A 25172-nucleotide genomic window follows, 5' to 3' on the forward strand; every position below is an offset into this window, starting at 1 on the left:
GGGGGCCGCTTGCGATGCCCCGAACAGAAAAATAATCCAATAATGATTGAACAGGACAAGCATGAAGTTGCCTCCTCAAAACAATAGAAAAAGGATTTTGATTGTAATTATGTTTATAGTTTGTGAATGTAATTACCAAGGAAAGTTCATTGCCGCTTTCACAGCATTGCGTAGAGACTTGTCCTAGCTGTAAAAGGTTGTTATTGACACCTTGTCGATTTGACACTGTGATTCCGCCAATGCGAAGGAATGCAAAAAATGCTAAAGAACACATTGCTTTAAACATAGATGATGGATAATGAGAAACACAAAAACTATTGGAAGCCTGTATAATGCGAACTAAAATGGGAAGTGTAATTGGTAATCTTGAGTCCAGCTTGGGACTAATTTTACCATACCCTTTAAGCATCTCTATGATGTAAAAAGTTTTAGTGGGATCCTGAACACCAGCTAAACGATGGTAATACCCAAGGGCAGAAACGTAAGTATTTACAGTAGAAGAAGCATATTTATTGTCAAATAAATATGCAACAAACAAGGCCAATGTCGCTGGCAAAATGGGTAATGAAATATACGAGTTGTTATAGACACTTAATTGAAATTCTTCATAAAGTTTCCATGCCCTACGGTACGTCGGAACCGAAGACTTCTGCAAACTAGCTGATAGAAGCTCATGGACTACAGATGCCAATTTACAGGGAGAAGATGCGATGGAATGATTGTTGGCGCTGAATCCATGTAAGCTGGGGCTAGTGTCTTGAAACGTGAAATCTGCAGACGAGACAGTGCATCGGGAAGAACGTTCTTAAAACCTGGAATATGTTGGGCTTTGAATAAAATATTCTGCCTCAAACAAACTAGCACAAGTTTACGAACAAAAGTCATTAAATATTTATCCTTGCAAGTGGACTTATTTATCACGTGAACTAAAGCCTCGTTATCAGTAAAAAATGTGATACGCTTGTTCCGAATATGGCCACCCCACAAAATTAAACTCAGAACAATTGGATAAAACTCAAGGATTGCAATATTCAGACCAATCCATGTTTTTGGCCATTCACCATAGCACCAGTGGGCACCAAATACAGCTCCAAAACCATGTGCACCTGCTGCATCAGTAAATAACTGCAGGCTCTCACTATCTTCCCATTGCTCATTAAGAAAAAACGATTTACCATTGTAATCCTTGAAAAATTGTTGCCATGTGAATAAATCGGCCTTAACCTCCTTCGAAACACGAACAAAATGACTTGGTTTTTTGAGCCCAATTGTTAAATCAATGAGTCGTCTTAAAAATGAACGACCTGGTACAACAACTGAACAAGCAAAATTAAGTAATCCAATAAGTGACTGCAACTCTCTCAGTGTTGCTTTTTTCTTTCCTAGAAAGTTGTCAATCAACTGTTGGCATTTTAATAACTTATCTTCAGGTAGGCGTGATTCACAACAAATAGTGTCCAGTTCAACACCAGCAAAAGTCAAAATAGTAGAAGGGCCAAATGTTTTCTCTGGTGCCATGGGAATGCCCAAAAAATCACATAAATCCAAGAACAGGCGAAGACTTAACGAACATTGATCTTCTGTTGGCTGAATGAGGAGAAAGTCATCCAACAAGTGAATGAGATTAGCTATACTAAGCTTATCCTGTGCAATCCACTCTATAGCGGTACTAAAAGTCTCAAATGTTTTGCAAGAACTGGCACACCCCATAGGCATGCATTTGTCATAATAATATTGACCATTCCACTTTATACCCAACAGATGATAATCTTGAGGGTTGACAGGTAGAATTCTGAAAGCACTTTTGATATCTGTTTTTGCCAAATAGGAACCAACACCTGACTGTTTTATTCGTGTGATAGCCATGTCAATATTAGCATAGTGAACACTGGAATGTTCATGTGAAATGCCATCATTTACTGATTTACCTCTCGGATATGATAAATGATGGATCATGCGAAAATCCCCTGGGGTTTTCTTGGGTACAAGACCCAAGGGCGATACTCTGAAAATAGGGAAAGGTGGTGTATCGAAGGGTCCAGCAAACCTATGGGTGGCCAGCTCTTTAGCTAATTTTTGATCAACTATAAGAGGCTGTTGTTTAGCAGATAACAAATTAGGGGATTCATAAGGTTTACTTTGACCAACAGAAAAAAGGTGAAAACCATATTTAAATCCGTCAAGTATAAAATTTCTCTTGTGAAAATCGTATCCCTCAAGCAAAAACTCAAGTCTGTTTACCTTTACTGGTGTTGGGAGCAGCGGGATTGGCAACAACAGGTTTTCCCTTGGAGAGACGAAAATTGTGGCAGCTCATCATTTGGTGATTCTTTTCACACAATGGACAGGAATGTTTAAAATTACACCCAACACATTTTTGGCCTTTATGGTATTTCCAACAGTAACCCTTTGGTACTCTGAATCCTGTTTTGGACTCATCAATCTTCCTTATCGGAGGGAAAATGTTTCTGGGTGGTTGCGACCGAATCCACAACTCCCAATGCACAGTACCCCAAGGATATGCTTTGGGTTCTTTTTGTCGCAGATATCGAAAGTTTTCATCATAATAACGCCAATTGTATCCTCTTGCTGCCAAATCCCGAACAATGTCACCATATTTCATTAAAGCAGGGGCTTCTAAAGGATATTTCTGGGTGTAGACACCCACAAAAATTTGGTAAGCGGTAGTCCACACATCAATTGAATTGATGTGCTTGGACTTTTGATTTGGCTCCAATGTAATGATAGGTTGGCCAGTTGATGATGCTGTGTCATTGGAAAGACAGAGATGAAAACTGGAATGCTCTTTTTTATTATTTAAGAGCAAGCCAAACTCAACATATTCTTGGGACCAAATTTTGGTCTTGAGTCTATCAGAAACATTCATGTCTATGGGGATGTCTGACGACACAAAAATATCCTGTGGCTGAGAGATTGCACTAGTCTTACCTGCCAAGTTATCCAACACAGCAGCAATTGACCCCTGTACAGTTGCTGCTGGTGTTGTACCCTGCTCTAATGAACTACTAGCAGTACCTGGATTATTCTCAGTCCTATTTTGGCTATGAGTTGGATTACATACCGCTTCAACAACAACTGACCCCTGTACAGCTGGTGCTGTTGCAGGTAATGAAAGGCTACCATTACCTGTGGTATTATTTACATTTTGGATCCGACCGTTTCTGGTGGTTTATTGCTGAGATCGTTGGTGCCTATTTCCAGAATCACCACATCTGGCGAGAAACGGGCGACAGTTTTCAGGTCAAAATTGTTAATTTTCGCCACCGTTCTTCCTCCTGTACCAAACAGCCGGACATTGACTGTGCTGAGATCGAAATCTTTTTTGGCTCGGCCATCAAATTGCCTCTCCAAGTCACAATGGAGTCGTCTTACAAAAGAATGACCAAGGATCATTGCCTTGGGGACACACATAGCCATTTGGACTGAAAGGAAATAATTTTTTATAAGGTCAACCCGTCGAGCCAAATCAACCTTAAGGCGCTGTGACTCTGGCAAAGAATTTTTGCCAAAAGACGACATGTAAACAACAACATATATCGAACACTGAAAAGGTATGCATTGTAATGGTGGGCTTGATGCGAATAAACGATTGACTCAGCACAATTCAGAGGTTAAATAACCAAAAAACATGAAGAGAAAAACTTACCTGTGACAAAGTCGATGAAAAAGTTGTGTGTCAACGAGATCATGAACGCGCCAGCCATTATACGACGCTCCGTAACTACGACATTAGTAGTAAACGCCATCTTGGATTCAAATTTCAAATCAATACCCTCGATTCCATGTTCCCAACCTCAATCAACATTACGAAGGAATTAAAATAGAGTTTCAATTGCTGCATAAAATTTTATTTGCAAGCAAATAATGTATTTATGAAAGCAACAACATTATTCTTAAATGTTTCTTGAAAAGTAATGTAATATACAGTAATAATTATTTATATTAGTGCTGAAAAAAAACAAAATTTGTTTGAAACATTTAATGTTTCAGATCAATCTTCATCCATCTTCAGTACAAATCCCATCAGTGGGTGTGAAATAAATACAAAAAGTATAGTATGTACAATTAAGCTAATTAAAACAAATTACAATGTGACAAGAAATTATAAACTAAAGTAAAAATGTAGCTAATTACAGCATGATGATGACAAAGGAACAGAACAGAAAATACATACTGAGTAGACAAACAAAACTAAATAGCTGTTATAATAGCGATTTAGTTTTGTTTGCCTATTCAGTATGTATTTCCTGTTCAGTTCCTTTGTCATTAATTGTTAATTAGCTACCATAATTAATTTTTTACTTTCCTTGAAAAAGCGTTTGAAAAGGAATACCAAATTTAAGTTACTATATTAAGGCACAAGTATGTAACCATTTTCAAAACTGGTATCTGCCCACCTCTAAACAGGTGTATAAACTTCAATAAATATTGAAGTGATAGTTACGTAGAAAAATCTGATTAGCTGGCATTGTTTTACATAAGTTCCTCTACCTGGTTTGGGTCGAAGGCTGACATAGTGATGTTCATGCAGGTGTCCCAACACAAGCTGGCTGCTGCTGCTAGCATCATGTTCTGGGTGGATAGTCAAGTCATGTGACAGACTGCTGATTACGTGAATGCATGTTTTAAAGCAGTTTGCTGCAGCATGGAGAATGACGTGATCACCCCATGTCCCATCTGCTGCCATGTTTCTTAGGTAATCAGGCCAAGACTGATGTCCATGTACAAAGTTAAACAGTTCTGTCCCATCTTGCTGCAAGAGAACAACAAAACAATTAACAAAAAAAATGTGAAAGTACATTATTGTGCCGCTTCATCCAATGATCAACTGGAGGATAAAGCTTTTCACTAAATTGGCCAGTGCATCGATCTGCAACAAACCAAATTATACCGAAACATGTTAACTGTTTCATAATTGAATAACTGAAACATTGGACATAATGCACTTTCAGAGCTTTGCTTCGTTTTAAGTATCCACATGATATATCTTTGAGTAATGTACCAACTGTCCAAGAAAACTAGCAACCATAATTTTAAGAATTTGACTTCTGCCTTCTCTTGCAAAATGACAATTAAGTTTTATCTTGATGGAGGTATTTTTTAAGTCAGTGACACAGGCATACTGCATTTGGAAAAAGAAAATCTGAATTCTGCCCCCTAACAGAGTTGCTCAAACCTTTGACCTTCCATTTGGATGTTATAGCACTCAGCTACAGGAGACTTGTGGGAGCTAAGACCATTAAACTACATTCATGCAGTGACAAACATCCGCATACTTCTAGGATTTGAATGTGATATTGTGTTTGTTGTGATGAATTCATGATAGAGGTATATTTTTCAGTCAGCCATTTTGGCATACCGTAATTATTCGAATAAACGCCACACTCCCTAGGGAGAAGCAAAACTATCATTAAAGGCCGCCCTCAAATAAACGCCGCGATATTTCTCAACATTGCGGCATTTATTCGAAACATAAAAACATAAGGCAACATTCAATCTAAACCAGTCGTGGAAATTTATTTTTCTCGATTGTAGTGTTATTCAGTTCAAAGTGGCTATACTTCATAGCTTTGCTGCTTAGCTCTCTCTCTCTAAATCTTCTGCGATGCACAATTCCGTGGTAACAGCCGAGAATCTTGCCGGTACAACTAGTCCAATTTCTCTCTTTCTTTTGCCAGTGACTTTCCCAAATAAGTTGTTCGCAGTGTTTGCGCGTAGGAAGTTATTCAATAATAAGTGCAACAGACATTTAAATCACACAATAAATTCATAGTTTTTGTTACAAGGTTTGCAATAGACGCCGCCATCGAATAAACACCGACCTCAAATAAACACCGCATCTTAAGTGCCAAAAATTTAATAAACGCCGGAGCATTTATTCAAATAAATACGGTACTCAAAAAAGAAACTCCTACTTGACCCACTTTATTGCTTTGCTGGATTGTTTCACCACAAAATGAAACTCACTTGTTAGACATTACCAATACTAACTTACCAGTGTAGGGTTCTCCTTGAGGTATTGGACTATGAGTTGCCTCAATGCTTCATGAGAGATTTGGATTCCTTTCACCAGGTCCAGTTGTTCTGATAATGTATAGAACATGCAGTTCCCTGCTCCTCTGTTTTCAGAAATTCTGAAGCCTTTGTCTGAAGCAATTTTCTTTAACCCCTCTAGAAGTTGTGTCTGGCCGATGACCTTGCCTGCATCATATCGCATTTGCTCAAGACCACGGAAAATTTGTTCAGCTCTCATAACTAAAACCACCAATAAAAGGAATAACAAGTGTATTTCCAAGAATCATATAATTATAATTATATAGAGTATACAAGTATCAAAAATCTAAATATTATAGCAACAAGACATACAGTACATAGCTAACAGTTTTTGCAAATGTTACATGTACATGTTGGCAAATTGTTGTCAGTGACAGTTGTCATTAAAATAGTAATTCCCACCAACCTTCTGGTCCACTTCTCAAATGAGTTTGGGAAGGAAGCTGACTATAACCTGCTACTGAAGACTGACTTCCACCAGAAAAACCTGCAGAGCGGAATGAATAATTTTGTAATATTAAGAAGAACTATACGTCAACAGTCTATTTCAGTAAAGAACAATTGCACAGCAGTCTGCAACATTTTCATTTATAAATACAAGAAAAAAGGTCATAAACATGAACCAAAAAGCTTATTGTTTAAAATGATTTTTGCAGATGCTACCTGATAGCTTCCTCTTAATGTCACTGTTCCCGAGGAACGTAGCGCAACAGCGATATGCACTAAAGGTATGCGCGAAATACTTAACAAACAAAGATAACGACTCAAGATGGCGTTATTGCGGGGAACACTGCCTTGCGGTAGGTTAGTCAATGCGACTTCCGGTTTGCGTGACAAAAACAACCTCACTTATCTCCCCAGCACTACGAGCTGAATGGTAGACAGCACGTGCTGAATCGGACAAGAGTATTGGTTAGCAGGCGATAAACAAAAGCAAAGACGCGAACAAGCTTGAGGGAAGTCGCTGCGCAGACTTAACCGCACCACGCGGGAGTGGCCCTAGTTTATTAAAGCAAGGAACGCAAACAACCCATCCGCAAATGGGAGGGTGGGAGGGAAAAAACGTTTGACAAATTGACAGCAAATAGTGAGTACACTGCACAACAGAACTGCAAATTGAACCTTGAACAGTTTGCTTGGGCTTTTATAGCTAGACAGTGTCTGCTTACTTAGCCAGTAGTTTAAGCTGTACTATACAGCAGCTTGGCTTTACACGTGTACTTAACAAGTTATGAATGAGGCCTTAATACTTTCGGCCAATGCAAATAAATGTTACAATAAGCTAAGGACAACAAAGCCATAATGTTGTGAGCTAAGCTACAATGAAACTATTGATTTTACTGACCTTGGAAGCATGGCTACACAGTAGCTCCATTGAAAACAACCCGCCATGAATGGCTCACTGAGAACGAGTAACGCACGCGAGTCACATTCCATTAACAATATTTTAATGATCTGTCCGTAAAATCTGATATAATTGTTTTGATAAAGTGATTCCCACCTACCTTCAATTCCACTTGTCAGATGAGTTTGAGAGGCTGCAGGGAAAGGAAGCTGACTGTTAACTGCTACTGAAGATTGACTTCTACCAGAAATACCTTCAGAGGGGAAAATAATAAATAACAATTATTACAAATAATAAATAATAAAATGCTATGTTGGCTAATTTTGCTTATTACAATTATTGTAATAAGCAAAATTAGCCAACATTATGAGCATTTCAGGAGGGTAAAGCTACACAGTGCTTGCATGCAGCAGCAACATCTAAATAACGCATACAGTGCTGTACAAAATGTGCTGGACTTTATTAGCATCTCAGACCACAATCAGCAGACCAATGCATTAAGGATGGCGCCTACTAATACCGAAGTATTTTTGCACGGTTTATCACTATGCGGGAAAAGCAGATCTTAGTAGCGGCTATTGAAATCCAAAAAAAAAATTGGGGGTAACCACGCATTTTTTAGAGATAACTAAGCAACAATTATTGTAAAAAGCAGCAAGATACAAAGCAATGTATGGCGCTTTTTTCCAAATTGAAGCTTTATTATCCCTGAAAAATGCATGGTTACCCCCAATTTTCTTTTTGGATACCAAAATCACTTGCTAAGTTCTGCTTTCTCCGCATAGTTTTAAAGCGCGCAAAAATACCCCTGTAATAGTAGGCACCACCCATAGGAAACCCGAGTATCTCCAGATGCGCAGAACGTATGCGCAGTAACAATAGTAGGCACCGTCCTTAACATTCTTAACCAATTGAAATCAATTTAAGAATACAGTAAATAATATAAGGAGGCTAAATGCACAGCCATCGGACCTACAGTGTATGGACTGCATTATCACCATTGATAATAATAATAATTATTTAAAAGCATGGTGAGAATAGAAATACATGTATGTCCTGTAGCATTAATAATAATATTAATGAGAAATCCAGATATTCAATGGATAAATTAGCGTGATTTTCTGGAGGCCGACTCCCCTTTCTGTGATCATTTCATGAATTGAACTCTCCTTTAGAGACTGAAGACTGACTTCCACCAGAAAAACCTTTAGAGGGGAAAATTGCAATAATAACAAAATTACACAACATAGCACTTTTATTTTGCGAGTAGATGTACAACGACACAGCAGCATGCAGCAGGTAAGTGAATGCAAGGAGAAAAAGCCACATACATGTAAGTACACCACTTGCATAAAAACAATATATTGTTTAAGGATCGACACACCAAGACAGCTGACAATTGAAGGGCTGAGAGCATATACAGTACCGCCTGAATCCATATGTACATCGGCCGCGGGGTTCATGAGGTGGACGCAAGGGCAGTGCACACGTTTTGCCCTTGCCTCCACCTCGAGAGGAATGAACAAAGCACGAGACGAAACCAAGACGAAACCTAGGGAATCACGGGTTCTTCAATGACCGCATCTTCGTGCTCTTAATTGCCTTTGTTTGCTCTTTGTTTGTGTTTCATTGTTAGTTATCAGGTCGCATTTACCAAAGAGATTTTCACGGAAACCACAGCCACCTCTCGCGATCACATCGATGCATCACTCACAGCTTGAGCTACTGTCACTCGAGATCAAAGCGTACGTCAAAACGAAGGACTTTGAAGTTAAGCTTCAACTTTTTTACATATAACTTATTATTTATCGCTCAGTAAATTTGCTATCAAAGTATCCGTGCAGAACTCGAAATTTTTCAAACATATTGATCAAAAATGGCGAATAAAGCGTTGTCAGTGTTGTCACGCTTTGATTGATTTCGTTCGTAATTTGCATGCGTAATGCAGTAATGCTTTCATTTGTTTTCCACAAATATTTTCTTCTCTTGTATAACGAATGAAACTTTGTTTTTGTCTGCCGAGCGTCAAATAGCGTTTGTGCAGTATTCAAGCGTAATAATTTCCTTTATCGTCAGCAAAACTACAAACGAACACAACTGTGACGGCACGGCCTGCCGCAATATGCCTTATTATGGTTTTTGACGCCATTTTGACGAGTAGGCAAACATGCTTGAAATAACAGTGTTTGTATGGAAATCCGATGTCAAATAATTTTCATAAAACATCGCTTCTGAAAAATTCATGAATTGGAAACTTTTGGCACTAGGAAAAGGATTTTAGAAAAAAAAATTGGAGGGATGTAGCTGTTCCAGAAAGCGTCCAGTCGTGTTTTGAACTTTCCATACATTTGTCTGGGGGTAACTAGGGAATACCCCGCCCCTCCAAAAGTGACCCTGGAATGAGTGGATACGTGGCTACGCAGATACAAAATGGTCAATACCCGCCTGAATACCAAAGGGGCTAAGTGGCTACGCAGCTACGTGGCTACGCGGCTACGTAGCTACGCAGCTACGTGGCTTCTCACACAAAGAACGAGGCATGGTCATACAGTCATGTACTTCTACGTGGCTACGTGGCTACGCAGCTACGTGGTATCTGCGTAGCCACATAGCCACTCTTTTCAGGATTACTTTTGGAGTGGCAGGGTATTCCCTAGTTAAGCTTTGTCTGTATAGCGAACCAGCCGTGAACTGCTACTAAAAATAGTTCATGAGAAAAAATACAGACAAATGTCTGGAAAGTTCAAAACACGACTGGACGCTTTCTGGCACAGCTACATCCCTCCAATTTTTTTTTCTAAAATCCTTTTCCTAGTGCCAAAAGTTTCCAATTCATGAATTTTTCAGAAGCGATGTTTCATGAAAATTATTTGACATCGGATTTCCATACAAACACTGTTATTTCAAGCGTGTTTGCCTACTCGTCAAAATGGCGTCGAAAACCTTGATTAGGCAAAAAGGTTCAATGCGAATGATTTGCATATTTGCGATTTTCATGTGTCGGAATTTCCGAGTAAAAACGTCCGTTTCTTCATACTAGAAAAGTACACACAAAAATATTATTTTCGGCCGCTTAGGTAAGTAAATACACAAAAGCATGGATTAGAAGCAAATTACAACATTGCTTGCACCGTGCAAAAGCCGACAAGATAACGCTTACTTTTCGAAACTGACATAACGCGCATTGCATTAACGTCGATAACAAAACATTGATAATTTTTTTTGAAAGAGAGGAAGGATATTTCTTTATCTAAAGGTAATGAATTCCTTTAAATTTTTATTTAACTTGAAACATTTCGAGAAGAACTTGAGGAAGTCACCATTAATGTATATTACGGGTGTAGGGTAACGCATGTCGCGCAAGTCATGCAACATTCATCGGAGGAAAGCAAATCGCACGCTCAATCTGTTTCCCGGATCTGTTTATGGAAATCCGGTTGAATTTAAACGGCTAGAGAAAATGCATGGACGGCTTGTGTACATTGAATAACGCGATGGTGGAAATCCATGCACCTAAAACAGTCCCAAGATTCAAAGTCTCCTACGCGACGACCGGACTGCATTTCAAGGCGGCGTTTCATATTTCATGCAGTTTACTTGAGAAAAAAATCTATTCATCGGAAAACAATAAAATCACAATAGGCTATAAGATGCTATTGTGTTTGGGCCTCGTCCTTTTGACTACGGGAAATATTCAACCTAGGTTTCGTCTCGTGAACCGCGCGGTTTCGTCTCATAAACCGCACGGTTTTGTCTCGTGAACCGCGCGGGCCTTCATGCATTCTGCCCTAAATGCGGTTCACGCGTGCCAATGTGCATATGGATTCAAGCGTACTGTAATCGCCCAAATGACTTTTCAGATCACTTTTTCTTGTTTTACCTCAAATTCATCGGGGTTTTTTTACGTGGCCTTCAATTCCTTAAGGAAACTTTGCTCAATGTTTTATCTGCTGCTTTGCTGCACAATTTACAAAGCAGCAGATAAAATATTGGAGCATCATTTCCCTGAACAAATTCAAGTCCACATGCGAAAATTGCAGCCAATCTTAACCTAAACAACAAAAAGCGATCTGAAAAGTCATTTGGGTTGATTATGCTGTCAGCCCTTCAATTTCTGCAAATGTTACCATTCGCTTTGATGGGAGAAAACTAAATGTTTACACCTACTTTCAGTTCCACTTCTTAGATGAGTTTGAGACGTGACAGGAAGCTGACTGTAACCTGCTACTGAAGACTGACTTCCAAAAGAATAACCTTTAGAGGAGAAAATTGTGATATTAAGGTGGAACTATACATCACCAGTGATTTCAGTAAAAAACAATTTCACAGATAGCTTGCAGTCTGCAACATTAACATAAATGCAGGAACAAAGGTCATAAACATACATCAAAAAGCTTATTGTTTAATGATTTTTGCAGATGCTACCTAATAGCTTCCTTGTAATTGTTTTGATGAAGTAATTCATGCCTACCTTCTGTTCCACTTGTCAGATGAGTTTGAGAGGCTGCAGGGAAAGGAAGCTGACTGTAACCTGCCACTGAAGACTGACTTCCATCAAAAAAACCTTCAGAGGAGAAAACTGTAATAAGCAAAATTATACAACATATAAGCATCTTAGGAGTATAAAGATACACAGTGCTTGAATCAGTAACATCAACATACAGTGATGTACATTATGTACTGGCCTTTATTAGTACATTTTACCCCAGACCACTGTCACAAACCATTGCATTATTTAGGTTTCGGTAGCATTATCAAATTCTTTTTTCTTTTTGGGGCCGCGATGGGCCAAGAGATAAGGCCTCGGGCCATGAGTTATTGTTCTCGGCCTCGTTTTTTTTACTCGGCTGGTACGAGTTACGTTTTCTGTCATGTTAACAAATTCTTTAAATTCTCGGTTGCATTCTTTGTTTTTGGGCCGTGAGGAGTGTTTAAAATATGCGAGCCAGACAAGCGAGGCATGAACAACCCCAACATAAACTGCTAACTGTTAAGCTAACCGGGGAGCTATTTAAGCTAACCTGAGTGCTATTTAGGCTTACTGGAGTGCTCTTTAGGCTAACCGGAATGTTTTTTAGGCTAACCTGAGTGCCTCAAGGTTAGTTTTGTTTAACCGAAAATTTGGCAACTAAATCAGTCTATGACCTCGCGGGCCAAGCTAGATAGATAAAGATGTCTCACGTTTACTGTAGAAAAACAATCAATGCGGAAACGGTTTCTGTCTTCAAATGAAAGGTGAATAACAAATGCTTTCTCCTGAATTTCATTTAAAAATATAAACAGCAAAATATTGAAAACGTACAAGGATAAAAAAGTACGCGTGATGCGTAACGTTACTCTAGATCCCGGGGGGGGGCTACTCAACAGATGCTTGGGTAGGGAGGTGTGGCCCGGGCGTTCAAACCCTGACCCTGTTTAAGACACAATTCTCCGTGATGAAATAGATACCCCGTTCAAGACAAAACACTCTGAAAACCATACCCTATCGGGCCGAACGTCCCCGTTAAGGTCACATAGGGGAGTACCCCCCGGGTCTAGATCATACCGAAAATTACGATCCAATTGACCTGGAGTCACATACATATTACGACCGTACAAATGGTGTCTGTCTCTAAACGAAAGGTGAAAACGTACGCCGTCGGATTAAAGCCCGGGGATTATAAAAGCATTCGTATGACAAATGTCGTTTACCCCTGTATTTCATTCTGACTGCAAGAAATGCAATTCTATCTGGTGGTTTTACATGTAGGTCTGTATCTATCTATTTGGTAGCCTGCGAGCAAGCTCTCTTGGGGGTGGGGGGCGGGAGAAGGAAAGAGGATCCACCCCCAAGAGAGCTTGCTCGCAGGCTATCTTTTTGGGGGAATTGGCGATGCTGGAAGTTATCACTGTTAAAAGATTGTAGGCTTTTCGCACCACACAGTCAAATATGGCCCAAGTATAAGCTGGAAACAGCTTCCTGTTCTTTACCAATTTAAAGCATGCAATAATATGGGGAAGCTTGTTAACGCTCCATCAAACATCCAAGTTGTGAAAATTTGTCTTCTGAGTTGTTACCTCCAAAATCCAACATCCAAGTTGTTTGATCTGATATTAGGACTGTGAAAATTTGACATCACTGAGTTGTGAGAATGTGACATCTGAGTTGCAAACCTCTGGCATTCAAGTGCAATCCTTCGAAGCCCTGATCACACATGTGAGTCTCATACATGTACGTTAAGCCAACAGTAAACGTTTATCGGTAAACACTACTTCAATAAGCCAACAGTAAACTTTTATCGGTAAACAATACTTGGGAGGCACCTTCACTTAGAAGAGCTTTGTTAAGGTAGTCTTTTTATACCACAGGGCACATCAGCCATTATTAATGCAACAAAGGAATTTTACCTGAAGTGATGTTCATCATTCTTTGCACAAGTAACCTGCACTGCTCCTCCCAGCTGTAAACCTTTGCATACTCTTTACAGACATACTTCATTTCTACAAGTCGTACATTTCTTCTTTTCTGACGGACACTCCTGATTGCCTTGGCCCACTCTTTAGGATCGTCTGAATCCACTACACAGTTTGAACCAAGAGGCACATTCTTAAGAGCTTCTCCGAGACCAGAGTTACCACTTACAAGCACAGGAAGACCAGCAGATAGAGCTTCAAGAGCAGGGAGACCAAAACCCTCAGATCTTGATGGCATTATAGCAAGATCTACCTCACAAAACTGCTCAGCCAACTGCTCTCTTTCTTTGAAACCACGTACAACAAGTTGATCACGTGAAATACCTTGCTGGAGCAACATTTCTGCTACTTGCTGCTTTTTTCCACTTTCTACTCCAACAACCTTCAGTTTGTAGGGCTGTGGCATGTCTTTCAACTTTGCAATTGCCTGAGCAGCAATGTCATAACCTTTCAGCTGCAAGTCTTCACTGTCACCACTCCCTAGCAACAGAACAGAAAATGTTCTTCTTTCTTCAGAAGCTTGCTTTACATCAGCAAACTCAGAGAAGATGCCTGGGGTGAGGTTGAGAACATTTTTATCTTTCTGAAAGGGACGCAGATATCCTGAGAAAGCTTCCGCCAGCTTGGGTCCAACTGCTACAACTTGATCAGACAATTCACAGAGTTTGACTTCTAATTTGTGCTTTTCCTCTCCTTTAGAAACAGCATCTGCATCAATTTTGAACATTCCAAGTTCTTCAGGGTCGGTGTGGACCACCTGAATCCATTTACAATGACGTTGGTGTTTTATGAATTGAACCTGTCTGCCAAGTTGGACTCCATGTCCAATCACACAGTCCACAGCATGATGAGCTGGTAAAGAAGACAACCATAGATCTGGATCAACACCATGGAATTTTTCTGCTTGAATGAGATGGACATTATGATGAGCAGCAACTCTTTTATCCTTTTCACTGCATTCAGGGAGATAGACACTGACTTTCACATCAGGGAACTTTGCCAACTGAATGGCAAGCTCTCTATTGATGGTTGACACACCTCCTTTTGTTGACCTCCATTCACTGCTTAGAAGAGTCACTCTCAATATTCTTCCGGAGGACAAACTTGGAGCTTCCTCTTCATGACCTTCCTGTGATGTACAGGCTATGTTAAGAAAGGAGGACTCCTAAAAGACAATTATATTTACTGATAAGCTGCCAGCATTGTGTTTCCTTCTCAACTCAATTAGTTAAGGCAAAGGGTTAATAAACAAAGAATACTGGGCAAATTATTATAAATATGCAGATATCCATTTCCTGCTTTGAGAAAACAGTGTTTTGCTTGAAGTGAGGAGGTAAAACTTAACTTGCAGTTGCAAAAACATTCTGGAATATTTTGGCATGTCTTAACTGGAATGTTAAAACAAACAAATCCACTATCCCCTTAAAATTGACGAACCCCACCTTCATCTTCAAAATCAACCCATTCTCTTCATGACTATCTGCATGAGATTGGCTGATCAGCCAGGAGTCATAACAAGAATTTGAGAATTTACTGAAAGTTTGAGGTTTGGGGAAAATTGGCAGACAGCATATGAACAGCATACCATATGTGTTCAGGGCAACGTGCTTACTAGTACGTCTGTAACCGAGGCTATACAGATTATTGTATCTTGTTTTACATCAAAACTCACTGTATGTATAGGGCTTTTTTGTTAAGCATTTGATTAAGGGTGGACCAAATTTAACTTAGTAGGAACCACATAGTAAATTTGCTCTCAACCTTTTGTATACAGCCAAAAAATAGCCAGGATAAAGCATAATTATACAAAATTAATGTAATTGGCAAGTAATGGTCCCTGCATCCCTGCTCTAACAAAAACCCTGCCATGTGTAAGTTAATAAAACAATAACTATTAAACTAAAGGATTTTCAACGTTTCTAAATATTATATGTACACAAATCAGTCATAAACTTGTTGCAGGCTGAATCCCTGTCATCTTATGCCAACCTTTACCTGTCGCTTTACCTGTAATTCTGTAAAAAGTTATGTTCACTGAAACATAATTAGAAATACTGTTTCTTCAGTTTACTATTCAAAATCTATTTTTATGAAATCTCCTTCACAGTACAAAGCCAGCCAAGTTGTTTAATATATGAAATCCAATTTAGTTTCTATGACAAGCTTAATTCAACCTTAATTTGTCAATTGACAAAATTAAGTAGCATGTTGTTATCTATTACTTTACACCACCACTTCAAAGTCACATCCAGAAGAATTTAAGGTTACAGCTGATCATAACAGACAACAAAGTTTCCCCTTAAGGCCAACGATAATACCTTTGATAGCCTTGACATCACAGGAAGCCTTTAATCTTGTTGATTACTGAAACTGAAAAAAAAAAAAAAAAAAAAAAAAAAAAAAAAAAAAAATAGAGAATCATGCAAACATTTAGTAGGAACTGTGATTTTAATTTAGTTTAGATTTATAATTATGCACAGGAAAAATTTTGAAAGTTCCAATAAGAAACTAAAAAAATAAAAATAAAAATTGATTGACAGAAGCAAACAAAAGAGGGAGATGGGGAGAACTCTTATTAGGTGAATCTGTTTAATCTGCTTACCCACAAGATGCCCTAAACTGATTACAGAGATAATGGCAACAAATACATTGTACAGTCAAAAAGCAACAGGGTTTAAAACATTCTACTGTACCCTTAGTTTCTTCTTTACTCATAACAGATGTACCGACCAAAATGCTTTGACTGTAATTCAAACTTCTCTATCATCCATACAACAACGCTAATTAATATTAATATATAAAAAGTAGGAAATTGCTGGTTTCAATGTTGTAACTTACTAAATCATACTCCAAGAACATTTGCACATCTTGAACCAACTCTTTAACACTTGAACTGACAGATGAACTGAAATCAAGAGTAGAACAAACACAAACAAAGATAAGTTAGATGTATTCTCCTGCACATTAATTAATAGGGTTGCAGCTAAAAGTGACATGACGATGAGATCTGTTGAGGTTTATCAAAACCATCATTAGTAATGAACAAAATTTATTATTTTGTATTTTTTTTTTTGTTTCAAACCTAAATTTCAGCAATTTTGTCAAAGCACTGAAGTGGCCAGTATGACTTAAATCTCTTGGAATGACCACCCTTACAACTGACCATTTCCCTTTGAAGCAGCCATTATCAGGAAACCCCATGAAAACAAACCACACAGTCTCAGTAAATAATAATGAACATAGTATCATTATTTATTTTACAAACTCTTGGAAGTGTCTATATCTAATGCTAGTGACATGTTCTTAATGTCAATTCTCAAAGGAAATGTAACCATTCCATTTGCCTCAAAATGTTGGATAACAGAGAGAATATTTGAGAACCTGATTCAAATTAGTCAAAGCCACGATCTTCCGCACACATACATTGTATCAGATGATGGCCAAGTGAGCTTAATGTCCCTGCTCACCTCTTGTGTTATGAGGTTTGTGTTACAAGGCAGTAGCTGCATATATCATGAATAACGAATAAGAGAGTATAACACTTGGGATCATTACAGGTCCACCAGTGACATATTTATACAATTTTTAACATGTATGAATAGTGAAAGGTTATTGAGTTTCAACTACAAAATATTAATTTATTGACACTCCCCTTTTGTAGAGCTCGTCAAAAGGAACTGTTAATGTTGATTAAGAAGTTATAAATTGTATTATGTTTGTCGAGGAAAATACGTTTGGTGTTGAGATGCTGCAATGTTTTTTTTTTTATTTTATTTTAAATTTCTTATTTAGCTAGATGCTGGCATGTTTATACTCCTGCCAAACTGCCCTTGAGGGGTAGGCTGAAGTGATGAAGTAATGTGGGAAAGGAGTTGCTGAATACTCTCGAGATTGCCTGGGCAAGCATTGTACTATTGATAGCTGGAGTTGATACAGGTGGAGATGCAGCGGAGGTTGAAGCTGGGGTTGTATGTACAGGTAACCATGACGACATGAGGACAGATGTTGAAAGATTTTTTTTATGGGGGGGAGAGGGAGGGCATTGCTTTTACTGGTGATGAAGACAGTCATTAGACAAGGTACAAGTCACGAGGTTCATGCAGGCGTCTGTTCTATATTATAAAAATTAATTCCACCATTATTCCTCGTGAAGTGTTGAGGGCCGAAGGCCCAAGTGTAGCGAGGTTACAATGATGTAAAAAATTTGTCAGGTGGAAGGCCCAAGCAGAGCTAAGCCGCGCGAATTCGAGCAAAAAATATATTTTATTTATATATCGTTGAAGGTGTCTGTGCTGTTGCCTGGTTCAAGGTCCATACTGTACAGTTGTACCAGTCTCAGTCCATACTGAAAGCACACTGTTTCAACCAATCAGCACGCGCCTTATATCGAAATTTTATTATAAAATAATGATAACAAAGAAGCAAGAGCAACAGAAACTTATCCATTCCCTAAACACATTTTCTAAACATCCAGCCATTAATCAATACCTCTTACTAACCAGGTTCAAGGTTTATATTGTAATGTCCACCGGTCTCAGTCCATACTGTATGGACTAAGAAAATGAGATTACTAAGATATTTATTATATCTCTGAGGTTACCCAGATGTAAGAAAAAGGAAACTTTCAAATTTAGTGGGTTGTACAGTGCAATACAGCCTGCAAAATTGACCAATCAAACTGCTCGTACTAACTGATACAATAAAACCCAATATGGCATGAATTTTGACATGCAATTGGAAAACATTGATGTATGCATAATTGCAAAATAATAACAATAAATCATTAAAGTCTCAGCCTCGGATATTGCATTTCTAGCGTTCTGATTGGTTCACTAAATCCCGGTTATCAGCTCATATACCGTAGTTTGACCTTATATGGAAAACGATTGCCCCATGTGTCACTAAGCTAAAAATTTTTTTCGGCTGGAAGCGAAAGTTTCTTCGGAAAAATGTAGAAAAGAAAAAAAAAAAAGAAAAGGAAGAAATACCAAACAACGCCATCTCAATATAACAACAATAAAAGCCACAAAGTTCGGTATGACACTATTTAATGGTACGTATCTCTAAAGTTTCCTTTAAAATCAGACAAATTGCACGATTTTATGATTTAGATCACATCAACTTAACAACAATAACAACCGGTTACCTTCAAAAATTTCAGGATGGCTTGCAAATCATGGCAGCAAGAGGTTAAAACCGACCTAAGAAATTTCTCAAGAAGAGCTTAATGCCTGCCTCTATGTTTCTCAGGGTTTTCAAATGAAAAGAAGTACCAGGAGGAAATGTGAAAGTAGCCAGAGGACAATTGCACCGCATTAGCGGTGCTGTGCAGCGAAAGCCGCACGGGAGAGGATGTGGGAGGGGGATACCCCCTCCTGCTGGGGGGGTCATGGCAAATTTTTAAATTTTGCATACCCAGAGATGCATTCTGGTGCATTTTCAGGGCAAAAAAGTGTTCGTTTGGAGGTCATTGTAAACTGAATAATAAACAAGAGTTTTCTTCAAAATACCACTAAGAGAAATGCAGCAACGATTTTTATTCAGTCGATACATGGCTCGCTGAAATCTGAATTGAGTACTGACTACTTTTACTTCACTTAGACGTATTATTTATATAAAATGTTATGATGCTTTTGATACAGTTGATCATTCGCTTGATCAGCATTTCTATCAATAATCATCACAATAGCATTACATGGTTGTGGTATTCACCTTTTCATCTGTGATAGCAATATGACTTTCTTGAAGGAAGCGATGTACAAACCCAAATGTACGGACTGTGCTCGCAGGTGCCACGTGTATAATTCGCCTACCGGCAAGATGAGAAGGGTAAAAGCAGGCGTCAACTGACAGAAACTTCGCGGAACCTCAAATAGTTTCCGGTTCATGTTAAATGTCGTTGAAACAACCCAGAGACAACGCTGGATAGTAGTTGATGAACATGAAGAAGATGTATATAACTATTTCAATAAAAAATAGTTATATAAATCTGGGCCCCTGGCAAAAATATCCACGTCCGTAATCAGGTACATTATTGACATAAATTCATACTTTGCAGACAAAAAGTACCCGGCGCAAACGCTAAAAGTAGCCGGTGACTTGCGTCGGACGTCAGGTGCTTTTGAAAACCCTGGTTTCTACGCATTTACGAGGACTCCAGTTACAAAAGTTCATCTATGAAATCCGTACAAGCGGCGGCCATAATGTTCAATTCCGTTGCTCGGCACTACTCAGCAAAACATTTGCACAAACGTGCACAGCTCTGATCTTACGCTTCTCAATAAGCTCGAAGTTTAAAAACTTGCACTGAATGCTTGTCTCAGTGAGGTTGTACCTCGTACACTTGGACTTGCCTGAAGTGTTTTAAAACGTCTGCGAGGAATTCAGTTCAGCGTAAAAAAGCCGTCCTTGATCCCTTCCCTCGCTCGGCACCACACAGCAAAACATTTGCTCAAAGGTGCACAACTATTATACTTCTCGATGAGCTGGAACTTCAAAAGCACTTGAATGCTTGTCTCAGAAAGGTTGTAACTTGTACATTTAAACGTTTCTTAAATAGGCCTTATCACGGTTTTTGACGCCATTTTGACGGGTAGGCAAACAGGCTTGAAATAACACTGTTTGTATGGAAATCCGATGGCAAATAATTTTCACAAAACATCGCTTCTGAAAAATTCATGAATTGGAAACTTTTGGCACTAGGAAAAGGATTTTAAGAACAAAATTGGAGGGATGTAGCTGTGACAGAAAGAGTCCAGTCGTGTTTTGAACTTTCCATACATTTCCCTGTATTTTTTCCCGCGAACTATTTTTAGTAGCAGCTCACGTCTGGTTCGCTATACAGACAAATGTATGGAAAGTTCAAAACACGACTGGACGCAATACCCAAACGCGGAGAATTTAATAAAACAATATTATTCCATTCGCGCTTGTTGGATATGAGCTTGGTTATAGCCAACTCGGCGCTTTGCGCCTCGTTGGCTATTTACCATCTCATATCCAACCCGCGCTCATGGAATAATTGTTAATTATTGATTTAAGATAACATTTAAGGATTTTGAGGGACCACAGACAACTGCAGAAGGTGGAGGAACATGGTTTAAGCATCTACAGTCATTTGGATCATCTTTGATCAACATTGCAGAATTGAAGACAGTAACTAGCAAGATTTTGCACAGCCCCATACTTTAATTATGCAGACATTTTACGACTTAAACACTATTCATGCTCGTTCTTTGTGTAACAGGTATGACAGCGACACATGTATAATTTTTTGGGGGGCTGTGTGGAAATCTTTCTCAACAACTTGCACCAGAATTTTTGGAGACAAAGTTTGCAGTATTGTTTAGAATCATTTCAAGTCTTTACAATGTATCTCTTAGTCTAAGATCAACAAATTATGGACGCTAATTATTATTCGTGGTACAAACAACGCGCCTTTAATAAGGAGCCTGGCCATGCGTGACAAGCTACGCAGATCAGGGTGGCGTCTGTAACTGCGTCATAAAAAATTACAAACCAAGAAGAAATGGTTGATCTTTTGATCAGCTTGCACCAAAACATTTGATACAAACGTAGACTTGAACTTACTGTTAGCATTCTGCGATAAATGTGACCTAACAAGACTTTCTTCGGAGACATTTCAGTAAGCTTGAAATTAAGCTTTAATTTGCATAACCTGTGTCTATACCGACATAGCGTGCCTCATACTTCAACGCGAACTTCATTTAATCAGAGCCACGCAGACACCGCGATCAAGTTTAACTTAACCCAAAGAAGCAAATAAGTTAAATAGCAATGTAAAACGTATTCGTTATTAAGTCAATAGTAAGAGTATCAATTTCAAGCAACAATCTGTGCAACATGTAAGCTTAATTCCAATGCGAAGCCTCCATGAACAATAAGACTTGATTAATCTAATCTCGAGCTTTAACAAAACACTAAGACCCATCTTCATTGAAAGATTGAAGTAGATATTGAATCGAGGGTTGTTTGAAAGTTAAAAACGAAGCTAAAGAGAGCAAACTTTTCACGCTATATCCATTTTGTCGTACGCTTACCTTCGACACGTACAAATTCGCCAAACAATCAGCTTCACGATCCAGGAAAAAAGTTTGCCCACAGCCAAGGTCCATGAAGTTGATTCGACTCGCTACATGTTAACAATCTCGGTAAAAATGGTTTTCTCACCCCATGATTGCAATATTGTAATAGCAAAAGTACGAGTAAATTATGTTTTAACGTGAGAAGGTAGAGGAAAACCTTCTTCGCCTCTTCCTTCTAGGAATGCACGCTTTGATGAAGAAGGGTTTTTTCCCGGGTTGGTTTCGTTTTCCAAATATGGAAGTGATCTGATTTGCTGGATTGGAAAGTCAGACAAAGGACTTACGAAAAAAGGAAAGTGGAATTCTCGTGTCTTTCGTACTTGCTGTCATAAATTCGGTTCGTAATACTTTCTTCGTAAAAGAAATTTTCTTTCAACTATTTTGTTTTATCGACATAATTCTTAGGCTACAATAATCTGACTCCAGATTACATATCTGAACTCTTTTGCCCATATCTACCATCACGCCCGTTAAGATCTGCTGACCAAAGGCTCTTAGCTACTCCTCGCCATAACACCAAGACATATGGAGCGAGAGCAGGAGTACCCAACGACTCGTTCATAGAAAATTAATTGTACGATACACTTAACACCAGCTGAGTGTCCCCACGTCAATCTTGGTTAATATTTAACGTTCCTGGGAAAAAAATACCCGCTCTTCACTGCCAGCGAGCAGGACTATTAAGAAATAAAAATCCCAGCCAGCCATATCAATGATTTCCATCAACGAGCCAGCAAAGATTAAAATAGCAGAAGGTAGACAATGCCAGCCAGGACACAAAAAAAAATTCTAGTTTGCCAGCAAGTAATTGCGTACACCAGTTTTTTGCCAGCCAGAGACATTTTGAGTTAAAATTTGCTAAAAAGACTTTTTTGACATCAATTCGACGTCGAATGGTAACTTTTTTAGCTACATTCCATTGACAGACCAAAGCCTTCTCTGTCTATGCTGCCAATGCTTGGAACTCCTTGCCGCTTCAAATAAAGAAGTCCGAGACATTGAACTCTTTTAAATCTTCAGTTAAGACATATTTATTTCGTAAATTTTATCAATTAGAGTAGGTTTTTTAATGTGACTATGAAGTTTCTTTTATAAATATATGTATTTTTCTCACATTTGTAATTGGCATTTTTATAGAGTTGTAAAGCATCGAGACTTAGTGTAATGCTTAATTATATATTATTATTATTATTATTATTATTATTATTATTATTATTATTATTATTATTATTATCCTAAAAATATGTATTCTCAGTCCCATCGCTAAAAATGCAGAAAATCCGAAGCCCCGGCAAATTGATAACAATAAAAGGAAAAAAAAACTAAAAAAGAAAAGAAACTCCAATCTAATCCTGACGCATCGAGTGCTTTCCTTTCTTTGGTATTTCAACTTCTTGATACATTTTCAGCTTGTAAAGTACCTCTGATATGTAAAGTCAAACAAATCTTCCGTCTTGCTCTGCTATCGTCCCTTGTACCCAAGCCTCTCGTGCGCCAGTACTTGAAAACGCGAAACAACCAAAACGCCCTGTTTCAAACACTGGGATGGCCATTCACTTATTCATTTCTTCATCCGCAGTTCAAATATATGCATTTTGTTGGGGCGATTTGACTGAAAGCAGTGCTTTTACTGATGAACTAACAACCTATGAACAAGACGATGTGTCAGTTGACATTTGTTGATATTTGCAATTCATTTCAGGACTTTCAGGACCGATGTTGGAAACATTTTCGTTTTGCACAGTTCCAAAAACAATTCAGTGGCCTCCATATTAAGTGCATTGTCGTAACAGAAAATCCTTTTTCGGATTTTCCTTGAACAATCCATATGATCTGCAGCTTAGATGACAAATCGGATTTTCGATCCTACCAAAAATTCGCAGCAGTGCAGGAACTTTCGAGTATGGTTTGGATCTAATGAAATTTTCAAGAGTTCAATTGAAACCTTACCCAGTTTCACCCCCTCCCTCTCTGGAGCGACACTGACTCGATGGTAGAACCTATGGAAGAAATTTGAAAGGGCGCCCATTCCCAGTCCGCATCGGCAAAGGCTCCTTGTTTCGCTCCAGTCTCCTCGAACCTGATCACTGACATCCAAGACTACAGTCAAATCCCTTTATTACGGCAACTCTTGGGACAGCGAGTTAGTGTCCTTATAGCGGGAATATATTTCAGTCAAACATCTGTAATTTATTTTGCCGGGGATTTAGTTACTATCCGTATTATTGGTGTGTCCCTTATAGCGAGGTGTCCGCAAGGCGAGAGTTGACTGCATCGACCTGAAGTATCCCGACAAAAAATGATCGATATTTCATCAAACAAACCTTGCACAAAGGCGAGATCATGGTCAAAAAATTGAATAATTTTTATTAAAAAATTTTACAATTGTGTACAAAATTTGAAAGCCATTTTGACCTAGTCGTATTCAATAAAAAATTTCTATACCAAGCGCTTATTACAAGTCTTACGAAACCCTGACTCTTTGTCATTCAAAGCCCAAAACGGTACCTGGTGAACCTCACGTTTGGTGTGTTGTACTGTACAGATATGAAAGACCCAGACCAGAGACAAGAAAACTCGTCAGGGGTGGGGTCAGGAAAACTTCCCTATATACCTTTCCACCTGAAAGGTGTGTTCTGAAAACAAAGCTGGCGTTTCGAGCTCTCCGCCTTGTCCTATCCTGGTAAAATTCCAAACAAACTCTTTCCCAGGTACCTCCTTTTCTCATTGGTGTTACACCTAACCCTAAAACTGCTTACCCAATGGTAAAAAGTAAGGATTTCTTTTTAACGTATAAGGCCGGGGCTGGCATAACCTGGGTACCCTGTGGACGGCACTAAATTACTTCTTAACATTATGTTTTATCGTGCACGGCCTAATCTCGTACCCAGATCACACAATCCCACATTTCGACATTCCCGAACCGACTGAGATCTGGGTACGAGATTAAGCACGGCCGACAAAACCAAGAAAAGACCTTATTCGTTGCATTCCCATTGTAGTTATTCAGGGAAATCCATTTTTTATTTTGAATTTCAATAACAACATTTATCATCAAACGTTAAGAAAAAATTTAATGTCTCGTTTGAGGGGTGATCATGTGATTTATAATGCGACAACATCGAGGCCAACGCTACGTTAATCGATAAGCGAACCCTTATTTACGATTAATAAATAAATAATTATTCGCAATT

The 25172-nt window shown here is 38.7% G+C and overlaps 1 pseudogene across 1 annotated transcript in view; it reads right to left on the reverse strand.

Annotated features, from left to right (window-relative positions):
• The window catches only part of LOC146477760 (uncharacterized), a 150056-nt pseudogene extending 127912 nt beyond the window's left edge, over positions 1-22144 (reverse strand). The window contains exons 1-3 of the transcript XR_014865308.1: positions 21934-22144; positions 16712-16778; positions 16192-16243 (exon numbers count right to left, since the gene is read on the reverse strand). The product of XR_014865308.1 is annotated as an uncharacterized LOC146477760 (transcript). The remainder of the gene's footprint in view (positions 1-16191; positions 16244-16711; positions 16779-21933) is intronic.
• Positions 22145-25172: the final 3028 nt, after the last annotated feature.

Source organism: Pavona decussata, unplaced genomic scaffold (genome assembly GCF_977016875.1).
Source record: "Pavona decussata unplaced genomic scaffold, jaPavDecu1.1 SCAFFOLD_69, whole genome shotgun sequence".
Lineage (NCBI taxonomy): Eukaryota > Metazoa > Cnidaria > Anthozoa > Scleractinia > Agariciidae > Pavona > Pavona decussata.